Source organism: Diceros bicornis, chromosome 24 (genome assembly GCF_020826845.1).
Source record: "Diceros bicornis minor isolate mBicDic1 chromosome 24, mDicBic1.mat.cur, whole genome shotgun sequence".
NCBI classification, from domain to species: Eukaryota; Metazoa; Chordata; class Mammalia; order Perissodactyla; family Rhinocerotidae; genus Diceros; species Diceros bicornis.
Window position 1 is genome coordinate 32,692,114 of NC_080763.1, and position 26,242 is coordinate 32,718,355.

A 26,242-nucleotide genomic window follows, 5' to 3' on the forward strand; every position below is an offset into this window, starting at 1 on the left:
TTTTTTCTCCTTCATTGCCCTACTCTTATCTTTATTTTCTTCCTTCTACTTCTTAAGGTAGAAACCTTGATCGTTGATTTTAAAAATCTTCTTTCTTAAGTCTTTTAAAACTATTTCCCTTTAACCATTGCTTTATGACAAGGACCAATAAACTTTTTCTTTGAAGATTCAGAGAGTAAATATGTCAGGTTTTGTAAGCTATACAGTCTCTGTCACCACTACTCGACCCTGTTGTTATAGTGCCAAAATAGTCATAGGCAATACAAAAATGAATGATGTGGCTGTGTTCCAATAAAACTTTATTTATAAAAACAGGCAGTTGATTGAATATGGCTTTTGGGCAATACTTTGCCTATGCCTATATACATATCTCACAAATGCGATATGCTATATTTAAATTATAATTTATTATTATATGTGATTTCTTCTTTGTCCATGGACTTATTTATATGCAGTTGTTTACTTTCCAAATATTTTTGATTTTTCTATCTATCTTGTATATTAATCTCTAATTTAATTCCTCTGTGATAGAACACAGTCTGTAAAATTTTAGTCTTTTGAAGTATATTGAGACTATTTTTTTATACACAAGCATACGATCTATCTTGGTCAATGTTCCCTGTACAACTTGAAAGGAATATGTATTCTGCAGTTATTGGACTGAGTATTTTATACATATGAGATATTTCAAGTTGTTTGGCAGTGTTATTTCAATTCAAATATTCAAATTCAAAAATATAATTTTTATTTTTGTATATGTGCCTTTGTCTGGGTGTGATCTCAATTACTGAGAGTGTTAAAATCTCCAACTATGATTGCAAATTTGTCCTTATCTCCCTTTTGTACTCAAGTTTGTTATATGAATTTTGATGTATATACAGTTAGACTTGCTAGGTCTTCCTAAATCTGCTTCCTAGTGATTGGAGAAAAAAATCATTTCACATATTTGTACTCTCCTATGAAAATTTTGCCAATTAACATTTTGAGTGACAACCTTCCTGTTGCCCAGGAACTACAAAATACAGCCACACTAACTGGAAAGGCCACGGACTAGTGATCTATATACCATTTCATCATCTTCACATTATCCTCTGAATTCACTCTCTTGGCTGCATTTCTGTGCCCAGATGCTGGCAGCTAAAACATCAGTGCCCATGCAGCAATAGGAAAAGGAGGAAACTTAGCAAGAGACTGGTAGTCGGCTAAGGCCCCCAAGCCAGGAACCTGTCTTTGCTAATGTGTATGTTACTCCTGTTGAATATGCCGTTTGTATTTAGAGTAACATATCTACTCTTAAGTGAGTGACAACATATTAGCACACTTACTTTTGCTTTCACGAATTCTTAAAGGGAGAAAGTGAGTCCACATGATTTGAAGGAGAGACAATAAATCCAATTTAAATGAAAACTGAGTTGGGATTAAAGAAAAGCAAGCAAAGGAAAGAAACGCACTCCGTGACCCCTGGAGGGAATTTCATAGCTGAAATACAACGGGGGAACTAAACTTTGTACACTTTGTAACTGTGCACAAGCACAGAACTAACATTACAGTCAGCTGGGTGAATGCTCTGTGTATGAAGGACCAGCGAGATTGACCTAGTTAGGGCTTCTTCGGAGCAGGGTCAAGGCCCATCAAGCTAACTCATGACAGGGGTGATTTATTGCAAGATGCCAGTATAGAAACATTGAGAATCTGAGGCTAAATACTAAGGCAAAACTAGGTCTCATGACAAATGGGACCAAGAGAAGTTTTGACATCAAGACCAAGGGTGATTGAATCCTTGAAGGTCATTCCAACCTCGAGAGTCTATTGACGAATTGAGCTATTCCTGATTTGTGGACTCTAGGTCCATCAGAAGTAGGCAAAGCGTTAATGCAAAGGATATTTGAATCCATATGCATACAATGTACTATACACTGTATGTATGTTCTGCTGGATGGATAAACTGACATGCCTGGGGAGCCTACAGTTTAACATCTCTTCAAGCCTGTATTATTTTAATTGTTCAATATCTATTTAGGAGAAATGGGGCCTGGGGCCCTTGAAGAGAGTTATAAAATTTCCACTTGAGGGCACTATCTACTGCAAGCAGAGAAGCAAGACCAACTTACAATTCAGTGAAAATTTAACAAGTCAGATTTGACCTGAGTTAAATGGCAAACTTTTTGTTTATTTCACTGTTATTTTAATGCCCTTTATAGATTGACATTCTGGTCAGCTTTCTGGCATGTCTCTTTAATCTGGCTTCCTGTATAGGTACATCTTTTTTGTTTGTTTGCTTGCTTATACTGCTGTGACATTGTTTTGTTTTTTTAAATGTTTTAAAGTGTCATTAAATTTACAATAGCTTTTAGTCATTTTCTCAGACACTGACAGTCCATTAACTATATTGTGGAGCTCTAAAATAATCTTTGGCATCTATAAGGGGTCCTCATACATGAAAAATGTGAAAACCACTATATTGAACTGTAAAGCTACCAGCTGCAAAAACAAAATCTGTTTTTATTTTACTGTGGGATGCATTTTTTATTTATAAGCTCAATTTCATTTATAAATGCAACCAGAGTGTCCTTTTTCACTCAGAGATTAATATTTCATTTTACTCATTTACCCAAATACCCACTTTATCTATTACAGAAATCGCTTCTCATTTGACATCCTTTTTTCTTCTCACCTCCACCCATCTCCCACTGAACAACCTAAGGCAACGTCATTTGTAGAAATGTCAGAATTTCCATCATCATTTGTCTATATTTCTCTTTCAAAATAATTTTGAATCTGTGGCATTGTAAGAGTCAGCTTAAATGATTCTGAAATTTTTCATAGAGTTTTCCAGATTTTTTTTCTGAATGGAAATTTTGTTAAACCAGAATCTGTCGGGACCTCAAAAAACATTTGGTTGGTTGTTTTTCCTATTCCTCTCTTTCCTCCAAATTGAAATTGAGTTCTTCGTCATCTCTGGTCAGAAAGATTTTTCTCTCTTCTTTTCCTTCCTCAATGGACCACACCACACTTTTAGAGTAATAAAACATCATTTAAATGAAATGTACAAGACAATAACCATTGAGCTCACTGCCATTAAATATTTATCAATACAATAGTTCAAGTTTGACTGTGAAATAAACATGAGGTTCTGTAAACTTAATAGTTTCCTGTAAAAATAAAGAAAAATCATCTCTAGGCTTTTGCTGCCCAGAGTACTGAACTTAACAAACAAATAGTTCATAGTATGCCAAAATTGAATTGCCAAATGATTGACCGCATCCTATACTGCACAAGGAAAAGGCCACTATTGTGTGTACAAGTGTATTTCATTCAATATTTGACTTTGGTAGATAAATAGTATGAAGTGGGCATTTCTAAATTAATCTTAGTTTTCAGTTAACTGCAGATGAGGGAGTATAAGGGCAGGGAAAAAAAGCTGAAGGATTTAGGCAAAGAGGAACGCCAGGAAGTCTTGACCTGACGTGTCCTGCTCAGATGCAGGAATTGTTGATCTAAATTTGGACTGATTGAACCAACTTAGTGAATTATCATACTAGCATTGATATATAAGAAAGCCATCTACTGCTTTTTGTTTGTTTGTTTTTTTCCAGGAAAGAATAACAAAAGTAAAAATTTAAAGAAGTAAATAGTGATTTTAAGCTACTGAAAGGCAGATGAAATTATTCTTTATGACACTGACAACAATGATATTACTTTAGTAAAAGCTATCTTTTGGACAACTCTACATGTGTCATTAGCAAAAGCCATCTTACGTTGGGTAGTTGTTTCCATTTTTTATTTGAATTGGGAATACTGCAATCAATATATTCTATGATAGATACGTTGATCAATTCAATCACAAAACACTAAATTCAGGGTATCTTTTTAAATTTCAAAATATTCTAGAACACAGACACACACACACTCCTACCTCAATTGGCCTATTGGCCTCCTAAGCAGTAAATTACCTATAGATCGCCTATGTTGCATATTAATCTAATTGTGATCAACAATTAAACACCATTAAATACTTGATCCTAGAGATAGTTATATATTTAAGAAAAAAGAAAAAATATATTGTTATAACAATGATGACTATGAAAATAAGAATAACATTTATACCATAAATTATAGTTCACAACCACTTCTTATCTTTTGACACTGTTGATACATAGCCCTGTAAAGAAGAGATGAGTGGCATTAGCATTCTAATTTTACAGGTGAGAAACCTATGACTCATAGAGTTTAGTTACTCGCCCAAGGTCACCACAATTAACAGAGGGCAGTGTCCAAACTTAAAATCAGAGATGTTTGTCTTCTAATACTCTGATACTTCTAGTCAGAAAACTATCTAATTTTTGTATAAGTACATTGTAGCAGAGGCTTTCTGGATATAAAGAAATAAAAAACATGAGCTTGCCCATATATGGTCATGATCCCAACCGCTTAGTTTGCTTTTCTAATAACTCCCTCAGAAAACAATTTAAGGTCATTAAAATCAAAGAGGAGATTATTCTGATTTAGGAGGTGGTTGGAAAAGCAACATACTAATTGCCGTCATGACTTTCCTAAACCACAGAATTGACATGTTACAAACAACATTTTGCTCAAGGCTGTTCTTTTGCATTCTGCATCTAATGAATAAATGGCTCCTCTACCTACTCAGTTACACAATGTAAAAACCGGGAATCATTCTCCATTTCTGCCCTGTCTTCTTCCCCCTCACTGTATCCATCTCTTAACCCACCTACATCTACTAAATATGGTTCCTACCCAATCTCACCTCCTCCACAGCTCCAACCAAGCAGCAGGAGTCTGGTATCAAATGTCTTCCAGAATAAGAAGGGTAAGAGATGGAGGGAGAAGAAGGTGGAAATCACTATGGTATTCTCCCATCACGTTTGGAATCCATTACCCCGTGCTCCAGCAAGCTCTTCAGGCTTTGGAGTGCTCACTTTTAGCATCAGCCTTCCATGCGTGTCGCTCAGTCCTCCTAGCCTTGCTAATGTGCCCTAGAGAGTTTCAGCAGCAGCGTGGGGAGCCACTTACTATAGTGAGGTCTTCCTACCATCTTTCACATCCCATTGCTGATCTAGCAATTTGTTAGTCCATGTTATGACATCTGTAATTTGCTGTAAAATACTTTACTAATGACACGAGATAGTGCACACATGCCGATAAGTTAAAAAAATGTTTCACTCCTGGGGGCCAATGCCCTAACCCAGAATCCACATTGGAGGGACAGCAAACCTGATATCAAAAATACTATACTCAAGCCATAGGGCTATAGATTCATCCTTTATCCATATGTATTTCCATTCATGGATTTCATTGCTTGTTAATCAGCCTGATGAATGTTAGAAATGGGCTCTTATTGCAGAAATTAAAGTTATTCAAGATATGGGGACTGACTAAATATATTTTAAAGACTTTTCTCATACTTGCATGAAAATGTCATAAGAATGGAGTCAGTGAGACCTTAATCCTTTGCCCATGCGGACAGCGCTCAAGGCTAAATCCCCAGACTGTCCTGCTTTCAACTGTTAATTCTGTAGGACTCTGGTTGCCTGATGCCAGCATGTGGAATAGTCCTGAATCTGGAGCCCTGGTGTTTATCTTGAGTGAACCCTCCATGCATGGCAGAGAAGCCCTTGAGTGTGTAAGACAGGTCATGTGAGCTGTTTTTTGTACTTACTTGTTACTGCGTGTGTAATACATAAATATCTGTATTTGTGGCAGAATTTGACTGGGACATGATTTCACTGTGGCTTGAAAGCAAGATTGTGGGGTGAGTAGTTAACCTTACTCACCACAAAACTTCTTTGGCAGCTATCATTAACAACAAAAAAACCCCAAAGTTTGTGCATGAGCGGCTCTGCAGGTCACCTTGCTTCCACATGTGCTGATGGAATGACTGGGTATTTGTAATGATGATTCATGTTAATATTTCTTTCCAGGTACTCTAATCAGATTCAAAATTATCAGAATCACTTTTTGTTTTTTGAGAGTATAAAAAGAAAACATACTCATTAACTAAAACCAGTGTTAACTTGATTTAGTAATAAATTTTTTATTAATAACAAAATTTTTAATAACAAAATTGTACTTGTTTTATACTTTCATTGACAATACCTCATTTGGCTGTATTTTCTTTTGAAGATTTTTTGTGTGTGTGTGAGGAAGATCAGCACTGAGCTAACATCCATGCAAATCCTCCTGTTTTTTTGCTGAGGAAGACTGGCCCTGAGCTAACATCTATTGACCATCCTCCTCCTTTTTTTCCCTTTTTCTCCCCAAAGCCCCAGTAGATAGTTATATGTCATAATTGCACATCCTGCTAGTTGCTGTATGTGGGACGCCACCTCAGCATGGCCGGACAAGCGGTGCGTCAGTGTGCGCCTGGGATCCTAACCCGGGCTGCCAGTAGCAGAGCATGCGCACTTAACCTCCAAGCCACAGGCCCGGCCCCTGAAGATATTTTTGAGATAGTCCTTTTATCTTTATATTTGATTATAACATTTCCATGGTAATGCTATTTTTTTTTATAGTCCTCCCCCTCCTCTTTTAGGGAAATAGCAGCTCAAACAAGTTTTTTTTTAATAAGGGTCCAAAATGATTTTCTTCCTTGTAATTCAATTTTGTGAATATCTTTTATAGTGCTCTGTAATTTTTCTCTCAAAAATTATTTTATATCATAGGATGATTGTATATAAAAACAGGATGTATACATAAATAAGAATATATATATTGTTTAAATATATTCATTAATATATATACATACAGACAGAAATATATATATACACACACATAAAACATATCTATCTATCTATATCTTTAGATTTTCTTTAAGTTAAACCATCCATTAGTGACCAGATATCACATTTGATAAGAACCATATGAAAAAACAGGCAGGCTGATAAATAAGGGACATCCACTGGGTATGGCATAGCCAGTAAAGAACAAAACAATATTATTCTAAATGAATTTACCTTTCAATGAAGGAAAAAAGTAGTGGAAACTTGATAGCACCAAGACATTATTAGAAAGACCTGGAGAGTAAATGGGGAAATAGTTTGCTCACCTTGACAGAGGATATGATTGTATTCAATTTCGTTTCCTTTCTGGCATCTGCGTGATGGACCTGTGCTCTGTTAGAAATAAGTCTGAATTGTCAAACAAGCAGTTACAGAAGATCTATAGACCAAGTATACAAAGAATTAGGTCTTTGGAGGGTTGTTGATGGAAACTTGATCTGTGAACTTCCCTGTTAATAATTTTGAGGATCCAAAGAACAGGTAACAGACATAATGGTGTCTATTTCCGGGCTGATCACCTGGGTAACTTTGCGTGTAGGTTAACACGCTATTAATCCACAATGCACTAACATTTCACTCAAGCATTGCCCAGGTATTGGTTGGACCATTAACTGAGTTCTTTATCTTTCTTCACATAATTTTGCCTACTAAGCTTCTATGGCAGAAGCACTGAAACAGTTCTGAGTCAGTGAGCTCAGTGCCTAGTATTAGCTAGAGAACAAAATATGATCACAGTTCTTACTGTGTTTTCTGGCCTGAAACCCTCAGGGGACTACCCTTTTAGTTCAGTGTTTCTTAAAATCTCATCATCTGTCAATTTGTATATGAACCACCTGGGATGCTTATTAAACATGTAGATTCTTGGGCCTCATTCAACATCATTGGAATCAGAATATCTGGGGTAAGGACTATGAATCTGAGTTTTCAATAAATAACCTCTTTTAATGGTTCTCAATGAATGCTAAAATATTAGAAGCACTCTTTTAGACAACTATCTTCCAACAAGTCTAGATTTATTTTTTCTATCTTAAAGACTCTAAATATGCCTCTATACCATATACCGTTTGAGAAGGCATGGCCAGGGCACACACTTCTCTACAGTAGGGGATGTAAAGTTTTGCAACTTTTTGACATGAGTCATTTTCTATCCTTATCTCTTAGGTTTCAGCCACTCTGATTCTCCTTTCTTTGCCTCTCTTCTCCTCTGTTCTCCTCTCCTCTGCTCTTCAATTCATTCGCCATTTCTTTTTTTTTTTTTTAATTTTTTGTTTATTGCAGTAACATTGGTTCATAACATTGTAAAAGTTTCAGGTGTACATCATTGTACTTCTATTTCTGCATAGATTACTTCACGTTCACCACCAAAATACTAATTACAACCCATCACCACACACATGTACCGAATTATCCCTTTCACCCTCCTCCCTCCCCCCTTCCCCTCTGGTAACCACCAATCCAATCTCTGTCCCTATGTGTTTGTTTATTGTTGTTATTATCTACTACTTAATGAAGGAAATCATACGGTATTTGACCTTCTGCCTCTGACTTATTTCACTTTGCATTATACCCTCAATGTCCATCCATGTTGTCACAAATGGCTGGATTTCATCGTTTCTTATGGCTGAGTAGTATTCCATTGTGTATATATACCACAGCTTCTTTATCCATTCGTCCCTTGATGGGCCATTTCTGATCTATTAACAGAGCCCTGTTCTTTTCATCTCATCTTCTCTCAGGAAGGAGAGATGTAGTATATACAGTTTGCCTTGTATACTATATGTTTTGATGGTGTAAGTTTCTAGGAGATTAGTGAAGAAGTCTAATCCATGAAGAAGAAAGTCCAGTGTCTGGGGTATTATGAAATGTGTAATAAGGGACTTATTTTCTAAGAGTTCAAGAGCTGGAGGGAGGCTCTGAGTCTTCAACGAGGACTGCCAGTGAAGCCGGTGCCCCTGGATCTGGATGTGGAATGCAAAACTGGTGCCAAAATTCTAGCCTAAGAAATTGGTAAATAGAAATGATACCTTCGGGTCATTTTAGAATCTAGGACATCAGTTTGGGAATTGAATGCCTTTCTCTAACCACGCTGATAAGTTTTCCAGGTCAACAAAGTTGACTTTATGAAGTTGGAATGCTGACATGTGTATAACACGTATCCTATCTGTGTTGTTCTCATGTGGGCAGGCACTGGTTTTGTTCTGTGCTAACCTTCCAAAGTGTTAGCAGAATCCAGTGCTTCGTGTCGCCATAAAAAACAAATCTACTCACCAAGTATTTAGTGAGGAATGTGTATTTTACTGAAGATTTCTTTGAAAACAACAAGGGGGCTTATATTAAATGTTACATAGAAAAAATCAATACAAATTCCCATTTGTCATTTCTGTTCTTTTCCAAACATTTACTTTGTCCTTCAGCCACCAAGTCTTCTCTATAGACACTTTCAGAACAGCTCTCTATTTTCCCTCTCCTATGTTCTGGGTCCCAGAACCAGGGATCTTCCTTCTGTGTCTTTCAATATTTTCATTCCGTATTATTTATTTTATGTGTAATTTAAATCTGTGGCAATGCTTACACACTCTAACCCCTAAATCCATTTTCCTTGATTCAAAAGCCAACCAACCTTTGTTAATGATGATCCACCTTCCTTAGAAGTCAATAGGAGAGGCTAATACATCCTTTTTCTTTTCTTTCTTGTCACAAACATAATATTTTATGTGTGTATGTGTGTATATATATATATATATATATATATATATATATACACACACACACTTTCTAGCTATTTCATGCCATATAAAGTCCTTAACCTCACTGAGCCTTAGGAGTGATAACTGTACTTATCTTAAAAGGGGATGAAGTGAATTAGTATATTTTTATATACAGGGTTCAGAATAGTGCCTGGCCCATATTAAGGGCTATAGAAGTCTGAGATGTTTTTATTTTTATTTATCATATATATGATATCTTTGTAGTCTACCAAAGGATTTTTTAAAATACAAGTCTCAAAAAAGAAAAACAAAAAAAGTATCTTAGCTTAAAATCTAGCTCAGACCACAACTTAATAAAAAATATTTAAAGAGAACTACAGTATTTTTTTTCTCTTTAGTAGATTTGGCAAGACTCAAGTGCAGCTCTCTGACCTGGCTTTGCACCCCGAGAAAAAGTCTTAGCCCATCAGAATCTCTGCCTTCTTTCTGGTTGCATTAGAGGCAATGAGCAGATGATCTACTCTTTCACTTGGTAAGTGTCAAAATTTACTTAGGAACGTGAATAGTGAGCTGTCATTGCCTTGCTCTAGGCATCTTGCCAGGTTGTGAAGTTAAATATTCACTTGGGTTTGTATCTCGTCATTACAGCTATGGCCTTCCAGGGGGAACCAAAAGGGCCAGACAGCAATGAATTAATGAAGCTCTGTGGGAAGTCTAAATAGAGACAAAAGTTTTCATCTATATTTGTTTAAGAATATTGAAGTAGAGCCTGGTTTCCAAATGCCATGTCTAATTTAAGAGCAGGCCTGCAGTGGTAATAGCCCAATATCACCATGTCCCCACTGCCTGCTAAAGCTGATACCAGGCGACATCATGCTGTGGAAACAATTATATCAACATAATTGGAAAATATTTTTTTGGTGCAGTTCTGCCTTAATTAAAGCTCATTTTACATCTTGGGGAAGGAAGTGTTTTCTCAAAACTTTGGAGTATATTCAAATTACCTTCAAAAAATAAAGTCTTGATGAAACACACAAAGGAAGGCCAGTGTAGATTAGGGATACAGAGAATTGAATGGAGATTTTTACATCAGGTGATCCAGGTTTGAATTCCAGTACTGCCACTCACTGGCTACATGACCTTGGGCAGGTGACTTCAAATATGTAAAGTCTAGGTTATTTCCTCTGAAAATGTCCACGAAGAATGTACACTTCTGAGTATTGTTGTGAGAAATGATAAATTGCTTATGAAACTATCTCGAGAATTATAGGGGTAGAAGGTGAGATCCTGGGTAAATATGGTGATAGCTAAGCTGTTCTGCATGAGCCAATGAGAGAAAATTGATTTATGTTCCTGGGAATTTATAGATCTCATGTGGGTTCGTAGATCTCAGGCAGTGGGTGACTGGGTGCATAAGACTTTTAAGTCATTAAATAACAAGAACATCAAATATACAGTTTTGGTGTTGATGTAATTCCTCCCATGATTCCAGAATTCTCAATGATATCTACCAATCACATTGGTGATTATGTGAGAATTTTATTGTTTGTGGTGTTAGTAGGGGAAACTGAGGAAAGAGGGGACTTAGCTTAGTTTTATCTCTGGTTCAACATGGTATAGAAAAAGGGCACAGTTGGAAACAGGAGCTTGGCCACAGAAGTGACAGAGAGAACATAAGCCCACTAGAAAAGTCACAATATCTTGGAGAGATCAGGTTTACTGTTTGGTATAGAAGAGTGATTTGAGATGAAGATCATTTTGCTTGGGAGAGCCATCTGACATCTGGGTTACAGAGATACAGCATACATATGTACTCAATAAATTTTTATTATAATTGCCAAACCAATGAGGATAGCTCAAAACAATAATATTATATTTAGACTAAATAATATTTTACCCTTCACAATGCCATTTCACTTTCGTAATCTCCTTGTCTCAGGAATCAGGTTGCTTCCTCCCTACCTCCATATTTTTTCCCAGAATATTACTCATCACAATCTATTCAAGTTTGGTTACATATTTTTTCTAGGAGAGATTCTCTGTAAATGAGGTTGTGTGCATTTTGTATAACTCTGTGTTCCCAAAGTCCAGTAAAGGGCCTGGTACGTAGTTGGCAATCAACAAACATTTGTTGAATGAATCAATGGGTTTGAGTCTCACAATAATAGATAGAAGGGATATTGTTTCCCTTTACTTATGGGCAAACTGAAGATCAGAGCCGTTTGTCCAAAGTTACATAAGTAGTAAGTGATGGAGGCATAATTTAGATCTAGGCCTTCTCCAAGTTTAGAATTCTCATTATGCTCTATTTCACCATAAGCTTTTCTAAACAGATAAGGCAAAACAAACAGAATTTTAAATTTCTGAGATAAGTACCTTAATTTTATAGAAAATTAGACCATTCCCTCTTCCTAATGGTTATTACTCTAAAAAGAGATTCAACTTTATTTTATTTTTTTTTTTTGGTGAGGAAGATTAGCCCTGGGCTAACATCCGTGCCCATCTTCCTCTACTTTATATGAGACAGCACCACAGCATGGCTTGACAAGTGATACATCGATGGGCACCGGAGATCCGAAACTGCAAACCCCGGGCCACCGTAGCGGAGCACACACATTTAACTGCTACGCCACGGGGCCAACCCCAAGAGATTGAACTTTTAATGACAAATTTTATAAATTTGTATCCCTTGGAGCTGGACTTAGCCTTCCTTCCTCAAAATGAAATGGCATAAATTTTAATTTGTTTTCCTATTTCCAGTCTAGAAGAAATGAATGTTCTTTGTGTTTGATGTAATGAATTCATGATCTTGAGATGTATTCCAGGACCTTGAAATCCTGTCCCTATATCCTTACTCAAGACTGTTAGATGCTGGTTACCCCACACTTCGCCTTTAAGTCTTAAAGAAGCATTTTGACCATAGAAAACAGATGGAGAGGGGCAATGTCAGGGATCTTAAGAGCAGAACACTAACCAAGTTCATGGAGACCTGTCATTTACTTTCCTTTTTACATCAAACTGCTCTAATCTCAGATGATTGCTTGAAAGTCAGTTCTCAGCTTCACCCTTTCACAGATTTGTCATTTCCTTGCTATTCACTAAGTGTATGATTTTGGCCATTGACCCTTATTCACATATTATACCTTAGTGACTGTATCAGTTTCAGAGCTTTTTGGCTAAAAATGGCAGAAAACAGAGACATAGTGGTTTAAAAACACATAGGTTTATTTATTTCACATAACAAGAAGTCCATGGGGAGCCACTCAAGAGCTGAGAGAGCTGCTTACAGATACTCTGATTGATCCTGTTCTTTCTATCTTTCTGCCTCAATCCAGTAGTCTTCTCCCACATCGTTTCAAGATGGCAGCTGGGACTTCGGACCTCTAGTGTGAATTTTGTAGGGGAGTCTTGCCTTTTTATTCCTGGAGACCTTAGTCTATATCTTTTTGATCAGATATGTGTCAAATGGCTAACACTAGCTGGAGGGTGGCTAGTGAAAAAAGCTTTGTGGATAAGGTTGGATTAGAAAACCAACAGTATCTACCTAAATGACCTTCTCACTGTTCACCTCAAAATTCTGACTTTTCTCTTCTCCCCTCAGTGCTACTATTACAGATCTCCAAGGGATGAGAGACAGGATAAGTAACTCTAATACACCTAATGTCTACAGCAAGACTTTGTGTGTCCCAGAATCCCAGAATCTCAGGCTTGACAAGGACATCAAAGGTCATCTGGATGGATCTCATATTCAAAGCTGATTTTCATGAAAATGAGTTTGCTCAGCCTGCCTTAGAAAATCTTCGGCAATTTCCATGAGCCGGCAGCTGGCTGAGGCTGCCATCGGTAGAGTGGGGTTTTTGATTTGCTTTAGGTCTCCCTAATGGAGCCACCTACCAAGTAAAGTGTCTCTGTGGTCAACTTTTCCCCGGGCTCAGATGGGAGGAGAAAGTGCACAGAAGAATACAGAATAGCTTACTCATCTGGAATTCTTTCTCCCGTTTAGCTACTGTTGGCTGCCCTAGCATACTAACAGACAACTAGAATATTCCGAGGCTGAAATTAGTGGTTAGAACAAGAAATGCTGTCAGAGATATTGCCAACAAGTCCTTTCCCTAGAACATTAGCCCTTCTCTGAAGGTGACATGGGTGGGTAGGCTAAATTGTCAGTTCGTTTTGCTGGATTAAAAAGGAAAAGATGTTAGAAATAAAGGCTGGGAGATTCTGAAGGTGGCTCCGGCAAGGTATGACTGGATAAAGGAAGCTGTGCCTATATTGACTGGCTTGAATTAGCTCAGCTAGGTGGAGACATTTAAATATTTCATTGGCAGCCAGACTTTTTATAAATATATAAATGCTGCTGATCTGGTCTTTAATAGTCAGGGAAGTGAAAGATAAAAGAAGATCTTTTATTTTTGAGTAATATATTTTTTTGAGATGGTACATAAAATGAACATTTCTCACCAATTAAGTGTTTTTGAAAAACAAAACAAATGATACCAAGAGATCTCTAAACTCATCCACCACATTGTCATGGAGCAGTTACATCAAAATATGCACAATGCCCTTTTCAAACTGCTGTGGAAATTGATATGACTGAAAACAACTGTTTCTATGCCCTTTTTAGCCATAGTTCTGACATATTTTAGATGATGTGGAAAGCACAAAACTAAAAAAAAAATTCTTTTACACTTAGAAAGAAGAATTCTGTGCTATATAAAGTCTCTAATATAATGTGATTTATTTGATATGATTATTGTTACATTAGGTTTCATTTTAAAATCTTTAAAATATATATGTTTTCCTATTTCCTCTGAGAGACATCAAAAGAATTAGCAGAACTTGCTCAACAATTCGCAAAGATTTGATTCACAACACAGAGACCTTTAATAAACCATTTAGCTCATATTGTTTTTCGTCCAATTCCAAATAAGGAATAATTTCATCTTTGGAAGTTAACTAATTCTTGTTAGCTCTATATATCTATATATTTAATATTTCATTGTCAACTTAATTTTTCATCTGTACATCAAAAGTTACTGATCAGGAAATAAGAGGCTAATTCCAGCCTTTCCATACACACAGCCTCCTATATTCAGCCACATCATAGGGGAGCCACCCTTAGAACTTTTCAGTTCTTATTTCTAACTTTATTCCATTTTTAATCCACCAGAATGCACTGACACTTTATCCTACCTATGCATAGATAGATAGATAGATAGATAGATAGATAGATAGATAGATAGATAGACAGACAGATAGACAGACAGATGGATGGACAGATAGAGAGATGGATGGATGGATAGCTGTAGATAGATGCAGTTGCTCAAAAGAGTAGCTCAAGCTTAACTTATATATCCTTAAACACAGGTTTTGGAAAAGACTTCTTGCATTCCAAAGAGAACTCCAGTAGATTTCTTGCTAGAACTTTCCTCTTTATAGAACTTTAATGATTTCTGAATTAAAATGGCTGCTTGAGCAAGAGACAGACTTTTCATATTTTTGAGTTTATAATCACTTGAGATTTATGAGAAAGTATTATTTTGGTAATATCTTCTATAACCAGGACTATGGTGTTACTTACATCTTTAGTTTTTATTTCCATTTGATTTAGTGAAGTGAAACATTTACCTGAAGCAGGATTAAGAGAATTTTCATCAAATATAGACCAAAGGCTCATGAAAGATGTCTCATAATATTTCAGTGACAAGTTCTAGATGTCCATTGCCCTCAAATCCCCCAGTAATCTCTTTTATATCTGGTATTATTGGTCTAATATGTTGCATGATTTCTATAACACTCTATGATCATTCTGTTTTTACAGCACCCCTTTGAGATTAACCAATGATCCATCCACTCATTTCTACCTTTGAAGGAGAGAGATGAACCCAAAACTGTTACAGATATTCCAAGTATCAGAGAGCAAATAAGAAAGGAGACTAATACTCACGAATTAATTGGTAGACTTAGTGGTCTACTGTTAGTCTACTACTACTACTAGCTCTACTGGTGTTTTATTGGGTCTTAAGCCCTGTTCTCAAGGAAGAAATAAACGCTACCCTATCTGGTGATTTATATATCATTTTTCCCTTCACATTATCTCTTGATTCTTCTATTTATCCTTATGTATGCACAATAACTTCATAAATTTTCTGGTTTACATTTTATTTTTTGGCTACTATTCATTACGGTTACAGAAAAACCATAAAATCTAAATACAGTGACAATGTCAATGATTTTTCCTTTATATCACTGTCTTCACCAATAATAAGGCTATATATATGCAGTAAATTCAAAGATAGGACCGAACTGGGTTGTACTCATGAGTCATCAAACTTAGTGGTCTGTTGACAGAGGTACTTCGTTGCATTGTGAGAGAACACGGCTGAAAGAGAGGGAGAAGGAATTCATTCATTCAAACAAGTAAATACCCGCTCAGTGATATACAAAATTCTGAAATAGGGCTACAGAGATGAATAAATACTGTGTTTGTCCTGAAAAAAAACTCAATGTATATTTGGAGGAGTTAGATGGACAAGTTAGAGGCCACTGCAGGTAAACTTCTCCTGCTTCATAATATTAACCCATATTTTTTGACAAGTTGAGAAGTGATAGTGGTGGTATCAGGAATGAGGGACCTGGCCAGGGAGTTAGTCTACTCAAATTGACTGTTGTGAGAAGAGTTTAACATGTACACTATACACAAAGATCCAGGCAGAGTGTAAGGACGCCACAAAGGATAATATTGTGCTTAGGTTTGAGGGGCTAGGGAGGGAGCCATTACTGGATCCCGAAGACAGCTGCATAGAAAGAACCACCAGACAGGAGCTAGGCCCTTTGATTGATAGACCAGGGATATAGCCAGCCTAAGATAACCCTGTAAAGAGAGACATGGGGGAATAACCGCCTGCTCCCTTCTCTTAGCTCCCTCCAACACCCTACTAGTACCCCATGTTTTTCAAATGCGTCTTGAAGCAGGACCATACAAGTTAGCTTTCAGGGACATGAAAAAGGTTGAAGAGGGTGGAGGGGAGATTAGAAAACATTCTGCACAATGATCAAAAGCACAGACTCTAAAGACTGACTGATGGGGTTCAAATACCAGCTTTGGCACTTACTAGCTATGACTTTAGGCAAGTTATTTAAGCTTTTGTTGCATCTATTCACTTATCTTTATAATGGAGAATAATACTGGTACTTCATAATTGAGTTTCTTTTAATAAATTTTTAATTTTAAGACAGTTTTAGATTTACAGAAAAAGTGAGAACACAGCACAGAGTTCCTGCATCCAGTTTCCCCTATTACTAATGGCTTATGTGACTGTGTTATATTTGTCACAATCAATGAATCAATATTGATACATTATTATTAAATGAGGTCCATACTTTAATCAGATTTCTGTAGTTTTTATCTGTCTTTTTGTGTTCTTGGCTGTCATCCAGGATATATTACATTACATTTAGCCTCCATGTCTCTTTAGTCTCCTCTTGGCTGTGTATACCAGTTTCTCAGTCTTTTCTTATTTTTGACGACCTTGACAGTTTTGAGGCGTACTGGTTGAGTACTGGTGAGGCATACAGGTCAGAATGGCTCTCAAATGGGATTTTTAAAAATTGAGATATAATTGACATACTATAAAATTTACACTTTAAAGTAGTACAATTTAGTGGATTTAGTATATACATCAAGTTTTGCAACCATTACCCTTATCTAATTCCAGAATATTTTCATCACTCCAAAATGAAGTCCCATACCCGTTTCCTCCTCCCTCAAGCCCCCAGGAACCACTAATGTACTTTGTGTCTCTGTGGATTTGCCTACTTTAGGCAATTCATATATATAGAATCATATAATATGTGGTTTTTTGTGTCTGGGTTCTTTCATTTAGTATAATGACTTCAAGATCCATCTATGTTGTAGCATGTATCAGTACTTCATTACTTTTTATGAATCAATAATCTTCAATTGTATGGATATACTGTATTTTGTTTTTCCATTCATTAATTGATGGACATTTGGGTCGTTTCATCTTTTTGCCTATTACAAATAATGCTGTGAACATTTGAGTACAAGTTTCTGTGTGAGCATATGTCTTCAGTCTCTTGGATATGTCCCTAGCAGTAGAATTGCCGGATCATATAGTAACTCTACTCTTAACTTTTCTGGGAACTACCAAATGGTATACTACAGTGGCTGCTTCATTTTAACTTCCTACCAGCAATGTATGAGGGTTCCAATTTCTCCACATCCTTGTCAACGCTTGGTATTGTCTGTCTTCTTTAACTTGGTCATCCTAGTGGGTGTGAAGTGATATCTTATTGTGGTTTTGATTTACCTTTTCTAGATGGCTAATGATGCTGAGTATCTTTTCATATCCTAATTTGCCATTTGCATATCTTCTTTTGAGAAATGGCTTTTCAAACCCTTTGCCCATTATTGGGCTATTTGTCTTTTTATTTTTGAGTAGTAAGAGTTCTTAATATATTCTCGATACTAGGCCATTATCAGATACACATTTTACAAATATTTTCTTATATTCCAGTTGTCTTTTCACTTTCTTGATAGTGTCCTTTGAATCACAAAATTTCTAACATTGATGAAGTCCAACTTATCTATTTTCTCTTTGGTTGCTTGTGCTATAGGTGTCATATCTGAAAAAACTTGCCTAATCCAAGGTCGCAAAGATTTACACCTATGTGGTTTTCTAAGAATTTCATGGTTTTAGCACTTACATTTAGGCCATTGGTCCATTTAGTCCATTTGTGTATATGGTGTGAGGTTGGGGTCCAATTTGATTCTTTTGCCTGTGGATATTCAGTTGTCCTAGCACTATGTGTTCAAAAGACTAAATTGGGATTTGTCTGTGATTTCTTCATGATTTAGACTGGGTTTATGGGTTTGGGGAAGAAGGCCACAGAGGTAAAGTTCCATTCTTATTACATCATGCAATCACCAAACTTGCCACTGATGAAGTTAACCTTGAGAAGCTGGATTAGGTAGTATTTGTCAGATTTCTCCACTGTAAAGCTACTCTCCCTACTCCCATCTCCACCCCACTTTCTATACTGTAATCTTTAGAAAGAAGTCATTATGCATAGCCCACACTTAAGGAGTGGGGAGTTATGCTCTACCTCCTTGAGGGTAGAGTATCTTCATAAATTATCTAGAATTCTTCTGCATAGGAAATTTATCTATTCTCTCTTATTTTGAAAATTCATTTATATCAGTATGTACTCATGGATATTTATTTAATACTTTCGGTTATAACCCAATAATGCTTTGTTTATTTTGTTGCTCAAATTGTTTCATTTTTGGCCACTGTACTCTTTCAGTTGTCTCCTTTGACATATTCATATTATTGCATTCTCTTCTGAGTACTTCCTTACTGGCATTTCAAGATGGTCAAGTCTCATCTTGTATATTTTATGTTCCAGTTCTAGAGTTAGTCATTTCTCTAAGGAGCACAAATTCCTTTTATTGGTAAATAGTATTAGAAACCAATATCTGGGCCCTAGGTTGTTCATTGCTACTAGGGAGTCATTGCTTCTAGGCCCTCTCAGCTGACAGAGTAGGGGAATATATGTGTGTATACTAACCTGTGTATATACATATATCTATAAATATTATTGTATGTAACTTTATAAATATTAAGTTAACTATGAGTTCATACTCATATCTCCAATTTGAATTCACTATCACATGGATCTTTTTGCCTTCTTCCCTTGTTTATCTGTAACTTTCCACTGTGACAGAGAGAAACCTAGCTCTCTAGTCTTTTAACACTTGACACAGGACAGGTTTGCTGGCAATAAAATCCTTCAGCTTTTTCTTTGTCTGTATTTCTTCATTAATTTTCAATGACAATTTTACTGGATATAGAATTCTAGGTTGGTGGGGTTTTTTTGCAATGCTTTAAATATTTAACTTTGCTCTCTTCTTGCTTGCATGATTTCTCTGAGAAGTTTGCTTTAATTTGTGTCCTTCTTTCTCCATAAGTAAGATTTTCTTTTTTTTTTTTTTTTGATCTGGATGCTTTCAAGATGTTCCTTTTGTCATTGGTTTTCTGTAATTTGAATATGATATGCTTGGGAGTTATGTTTGTTGATATTTATTCTGCTTGTTATTCTCTGGTTTTCCTGAATCTATATTTTAGTATCTGTCATTAATTTTGGACAGTTCTTGCCCATTATTACTTCAAATCTTTTCTTTTCTTTTCTCCATCTTCTTTGTTTTCCATCCAATAATATGTATGGTGCACCTTTTGAAATTGTACCACAATTCTTGAATATTCTCTTCTAATGTTTTCATTCTTTTTTCACTTTGTATATATTTTGGAAATTTTCTAATGGTCTATTTTCAATCTCACTTATTTTTCGCCAATAATGTAGAGTCTACTAATGAGCCATCAAAGACATTCATCTTTTTCTGTTACAGTGATTTTTATTTCTAGTATTTCCTTTTGATTCTTTCTACTTTAAATATGTTCTGCTTGGCTCACAGAAACTTCAGTTGTCTTTCTATGAGAATAGAAATCTGAATGAAAGGATATAATTAAATCAATCAAGTGAGCATATTTCAAATATTTAGATTTTTGGAAATGATCAGATTAAGCATTCAGATAATTGAGTTGTTCTTTTTTTTAAAAAAAATTATTTTTTCATCCATCTAAATATGTTTTTATCCCTGACTTAGTGGGAAGCAGAATTTAATTTTGGTTGCATATTCAAGTGGAGTTGCCAAGGCAGGTACAGAACCACAACATATACTAAAGTCTAGATCCTGGAGTCAGGAGACGATCAGGGGCTAAATCAGGGTCAAGTCCATAATGAGAATTACCCACATTTGGGTGAAGGAAACTGGGGAGCCAGAATCTTTGAGTTATTTCCCAGGACCAAGTCAACTGGATCTAACATGAACACCAGGTGATGGAATAAGACTGCAGCAAAATGTGAGCAAAAGAAGTTCCTATGAGCAGACTTTGTTGTCTTTCCATTGGAAGATTAAGAACTCCATCCCTGTTGGTTCATCTCCGTACAGATTAAAGGTACAGTATGGTAAGACTACTATCTGGTGACTGGTGAAGACTGGGAAAAGCTTACTTAAATACTGTCTTGAAAAAGGCCAATCATAAAGAAACAAATGAATCCAGACATATAATCCATGTAAACAATCATAAATACAGGTATCCCATGTTACAATAATTTTAAACAAATTCTGTACTTCAATATGATTCATCATACTCACCGAATGCTGTTGAGTAAGATATATAAGCCATCTTGCTCATCTTCCCTCCAAATTCATACTTTCAGCTCAGCAGGCACTGTTTTTGTAATCAAAGTTCCTCAAAGCTTTTCTTTTTGAAAAGGTTAGCCTCAACATGACACATTGGGAAAACTGAAAAAAGAACTTTCAACTGCAGTATTTTATTTTCAACACAAACCACAAACTATCACTCTTTTCTAATACTTCGAATTGAAGAAAGAAGAAAAGTATTCAAATACCAACCTCTTGTTTTCTTTGAAATAGCACAAAGAAAACACTTTCTAGCAACCATTTGAAACAATAACACAACAGGAACGATCATTACAGGGTAAAATTTTTTGTAAAAACTATCACTACACACTCAACCTAGGTGTCTTCATGCAGTGACTCAAGAGCGCCATGGTACCATTTTGCTAAAAACAACAATGAAACTCTGAATCTGACAGACTCCATTTCTTTCTCAAACATTCAATTCCCTAATAAGTTAGAGCTGACTCTATGCATCCATTTAATTCCTGTCAAAGGTATCACAAGCAATTTGCTTTCTAATGAAAATAGCAAAAGGACCATGTCTCATTTTGCAGGCAATTTTCATAGAAGACACAAGGGTCTGGAATACTGGCAACTTATTTTCTGATGGAAGGATTAGCTTGTTGAAACAATTATAGAAAGCTCAGATTGGAGGGTGGGCAAACTACTGAGCCCTTGAAAGGAAATACAAGTCCTTTTTATCCTTGTATCCCCAGTCCTAGCACAGGGCATTGTGCTCAATTATTGTTTGTGGAATGAATGAGTGAATGCATCACCAAACTCTGAAAATCCCCACAAGGATGTTTGCTGCAACACTTAAAGTCAATCCTCAAGTATTTTTTTTTGATACAATCGTGGGAGAGATCAATGAGGTCAGAGCTTAAAGATACACTTCTCATGTTCAACATGTCAAATGAGATGGCGCCAATGGAAAAGTCATTCTTTCATTGAATAAATATGTATTGAGCATACACTAGTTTCCAGAGGATGTACTGAGCTACAGAATAATGGAAGAGATAGACATTAATCAAATAATCTCTTAAATAGATAGTTATTACTTGTGATTAGTGCTGTGGAAGAAAAGCATAGGGGGCTATGGGAGTGCATATGGGGGCTCTGATCTGGTCGGGGAAGTGGTGAAGATGCCATCCCTGAGAACGTGGTGCTTGAGCTAAGATATGAAGCTTGAAAGGGCGTTGACTATGATAGAGAATAGGAGGGTGGCTGTTGGGTAGGAAGGAAAAAGAAGATACCAAAGCTCTGAGGTGAGTGGGAGAGTCGTTATGACTTAGAAAAAGTGCTTTGTAAAGCTATGCACAGAGTGAGCATGCCAAATGGAACTAAGTATACCTGCCCAAAAGCGAGTCAGTCTCAACGTGCCCAGACCTCACCTCATGGTCTGAGTCAATGAGACAACCCCCAGCCGATGCAGAGTCCAGATCATAGTACCATCCCACACAAGGCAACCACTGCTTAGACCCGAGCCAGATACAACTGTGACTTCCTACACTGAGGATTTCTAAAGTCCCACTTCTAACACTTGCCTGTCTTTAGAACTCATGTGTGCAACACATGGGTCACTTTGATAGAATCTCTCCCTTTTTTGATGTGAAGCCTTTTTTTCTCACAAATTTGCTTCATTTTATCTGTTAGATACCTTAGTAATGGTTCTACCGGATACCCTTTCACCTGGTATGATGGGACTTCCATCAGATCAGACAAACGTGCAAATACAACCTTGCCATTTCCCTGCTTAAGCTTCAGTCATTTTCTATGACCTAAAGAAGCCTCAGATTCCTAGTTGGGCATATGAACCGCTAATGATTTGCCCCCAGCCTAACTCTTCCACCTCATGTCTGCCTCTTGCTCTATGCAATTTATAATTATATGACAAAAAATTGCTTTGGATTCTATAAAAATATAGTGTACTCCTCTCTTCTGGTATATCAATGACATTCTTCTCGATTAAATTCGTTTTCTCACTCTACTTCCATGCTTGCTTAATTTCACATTTGTTTATAGACTCAGCTGTGGTTGGATCTCCTCTGGAAAAACTTCCCTGGTGGCCAAGTAGGAGGATGTAAAGTGAGGGATTAAAAACAGGGCTTTGGATTTAGATAGTTATCATAGTGAATCCTGGATCTTCCACTTACAAGCTGTGGAAATAAGATACTTACCTCTCAGATCATTATTATTGTTTTTGATTAGAATGAGGACAATTATACATACATTCTTCAGTAAAAACTCAAGGAGTGCTACATAGGAAGCACTTAGCAGGGAAACTGGGACATAATGAACATTTCATAGTTGGCACTAATAATTATTGTTATTGTCATTTGTTGTTGTTATTTAGATGGTCATTCCATGTGCTCTGACATGACGTCTATCACGACGTTAAACACGTGAGATTGAAAATGTGTGTTTGCAAACCCATGTTTCCCTTTAAACTGCCTGATCCTTAGGGCACGCACTCTGCCACCCAGCAGACTGAAATATAGACATATCTTGTGTCTGTTCGGTCTTCTCTATTCTCTAAGCAGTAAATAAACTTTTTTTTCTTTCTGACTAAATATTTGTATTCAGATAATGCTCATAACTTCCCAACTCATTAGTTGTGTAGGTGTTAGAAATTCTCCATTAGCGTCAAGGAAATAAAGCCAAATCGCAAAGCAATTAGCCAATTGTAATTGCTTATTTTTTTCCTTTTGCCTCATTTCAAATAAAGACAAATTTCTCCAGTTGTCTTTATAGTTTTTTTTTTAATACACAGATTGTATTTTGGGTATAAATAGAAAAATTACATCTTATCAATTTTAAAAAGTATGCTGAATTCAATAAAGTTATAATGTGTACTTATCTATGAATTCTGGAACAGATAATAAATGCTTTTAGGACAAACTCTTTGGCTAGTCTAAAATGTTAAAAAGTAGGGGTTTTTATAATTAAAATTTTCTTTTAATTTTTTAAGGCTTTAATCTTTTAAAGCCTTTTCACAAGACTTTGTTAAACATCAATTCTATGACATTATAGGTAACTCAAGAGAAAAAAAATCATGTACTGATAAAGTTTTAACCATAGAAGTCAAGAATGTAGACTCAGAAATTAGAGGGTAAGCCTTTGATATTTTCTTAACAAAATTTCCAATATATATTACTATCTAGTAGTAGAAGAATATGAATGCCAATTTCTGTTAGATATAAAAATATAAGCTAGTGGCCAGCCCCATGGCGTAGTGGTTGAGTGCCATGCGCTCTGCTTCAGTGGCCTGGGTTCATGGGTTTGGATCCCTGGTGCAGACCTACACCACTTGTCAGCCTTGCTGTGGCAGTGACCTACATATAAAGTGGAGGAAGATTGGCCCACATGTTGGCTCAGGGCTAATCTTCCTCAAGCAAAAAAAAAAAGAAAAAGAAGAAGATTGGCAACAGACGTTAGCTCGAGGCTAATCTTCCTCAGCAGAAAAAAAAAATATATATATATATATACATATAAGCTTTCCATTCTCTTTTCTTAGCTACATTAGAAGTAGCTCATTCAGTCCCTTCTTGGGTAGGATTTTAGAATGAGTAGTTGTGATGGAAAGCTATTTTCCCAGGAGCAAATAAATATCTCTCTTCTTTACCAGTATCAACTACACAGTTATTCAGCCTTCGTTGCAGTTTATGAGAGAGGAGAACCTTTTTTACATTTTTTCTGTTGTTCTTTATTTGGTCTTAATGGATTATTATCCAGGTTACTGATTAGTTTTCAAGTGTTATTATTACAGGAAAGAGAACAGTACCTTTTTGAGGCAGGAAACGAAAGGCTATGAGCTGGAAAGAGACAGAATCTGAAAACTACGAGAGAAGGAAGGGGCACATGCATATCAGGATTCCTCTAACGGAAACATGGTCTCAGAGAAAGGGCACTTTGTAAAAGAACCTGGAAATGGAGGAAAAAACATCAAATGCAGAAAGCATTGTTTTATTGCTGAAGAACTTTGTTGAATAAAAATCCTTCCAAGTTATTCATTGCTTAAGTTCCCAGTAGTTAAAATGTTGTGCCAGCTTCACTAACAGCCCTCATCAGCCTGTCCCTAGCCAACAACAGGCCAATGCCATGAGAATTTGCTCTGTGAGCTAGCTACTGTAAGTGATGTTTCTCTGGAGTTCATGCTTGAGAAATTGCAAAATCAAATGGACCCCTGAGCACCTAGAAGGATAGCAGAGAGAAGATCCTGCCCTTGAACTTGAGAGTTAAACAGTGATTGTGCCCAAGCTCTTACAGCTGAGACAGTTAGGAATGAATACTCCTGACTTACACGTGGTTAGTCACAGATCGTGATTATGGAAATTCATATATTTTGTACCTCTATTGACAGAGGATTGTAACAATAGCTCATGTAAAGCATGCAAGAGGGCTGCATTATGAAGGAGATAGTCTAGAATTTTCCTTACCTGACATGAGCATCAATTGGATTGTATATTAAAAAGAAAAAATAAATTTCTCAGCAATAAAGAGATTGAAATGCTTACATGGGAGATTTAAGAGAAGGGTCTAAATAGCTGAGTTTGAGCAGATTCGTATATTTCACGTACAGCTGATTGTCTCAAGTAGAAATGGACCCAGTTATAATGGAGACAAATATTTCAAAGAGAATCTTATGACAATAGTATACAACTTTCCGATTTCTGACCTAAATCTTCACCATCCAGTCCTGGAGAGTATTTATTGTAATCTCTTTTCAAGGTAATGCACTGAACTACCCACTTCTCTCCCGGAGGAATTTTCCTCTCTTTTCAAACTTGAGATGGGAAAGTGCCATAACAATTGAGAAACTATTCAGAGGAAGAATGTCAGCTTTTGTCAAGTTAGCTTTTCTCTCACTTGAAGGGACCAGAGAAAATCAGCAGATGAAAGGAAAATTGATGAAGTTTTTGGCACAAAAAATCATACCAAGGTATGTTGTCTCTTGTGAGTCTCTCGCTTTCTCTCTGCTCTACCTACGACCCCAATTTCTTGACCATAAACTATCCCTTTGATGGTGGTTTGATTCTTGGATGGCCTGCTAGATGACCTAGTTCTCTTGGGCTGGCTGTGTGGTACTGAAAGTCATTTTGGTATTGACAAGTAATTGAACAATTCATTTCTACAGAAAAATTAATTTTCCCCCTATTGAATTGCAGGTTGACTGAATTGAGCTAACAACTGTTTGGTTTTAATAACGTATACAGAACAATCATACCTGAATAGCTTTTTCAATTATAAAAATTTTTCTTACCAGAATGCCCAATTTTAATACTTTACTTAATGCTGGTTTATATAACTCTGTTTTCAAAAGTGATGTTAAATGTGGATCACAGAAAATATTGCTAAAAATGATCCACAAGCTTATTCAAGATGGCAGACAGCATTCAGTTTTATTGCCTCTTCTTCCCATACTGCCTTTGGGGTTATAGGAATTT

The 26,242-nt window shown here is 36.4% G+C and overlaps 1 long non-coding RNA gene across 1 annotated transcript in view; it reads left to right on the forward strand.

Moving 5' to 3' along the window:
* LOC131421002 (uncharacterized) overlaps positions 1-26,242 on the forward strand; it is a 42,707-nt gene that overhangs the window by 4,360 nt on the left and 12,105 nt on the right. Inside the window, exons 2-3 of the long non-coding RNA XR_009223730.1 lie at positions 9,910-10,040; positions 25,671-25,737. This is a non-coding gene — a long non-coding RNA (uncharacterized LOC131421002). The remainder of the gene's footprint in view (positions 1-9,909; positions 10,041-25,670; positions 25,738-26,242) is intronic.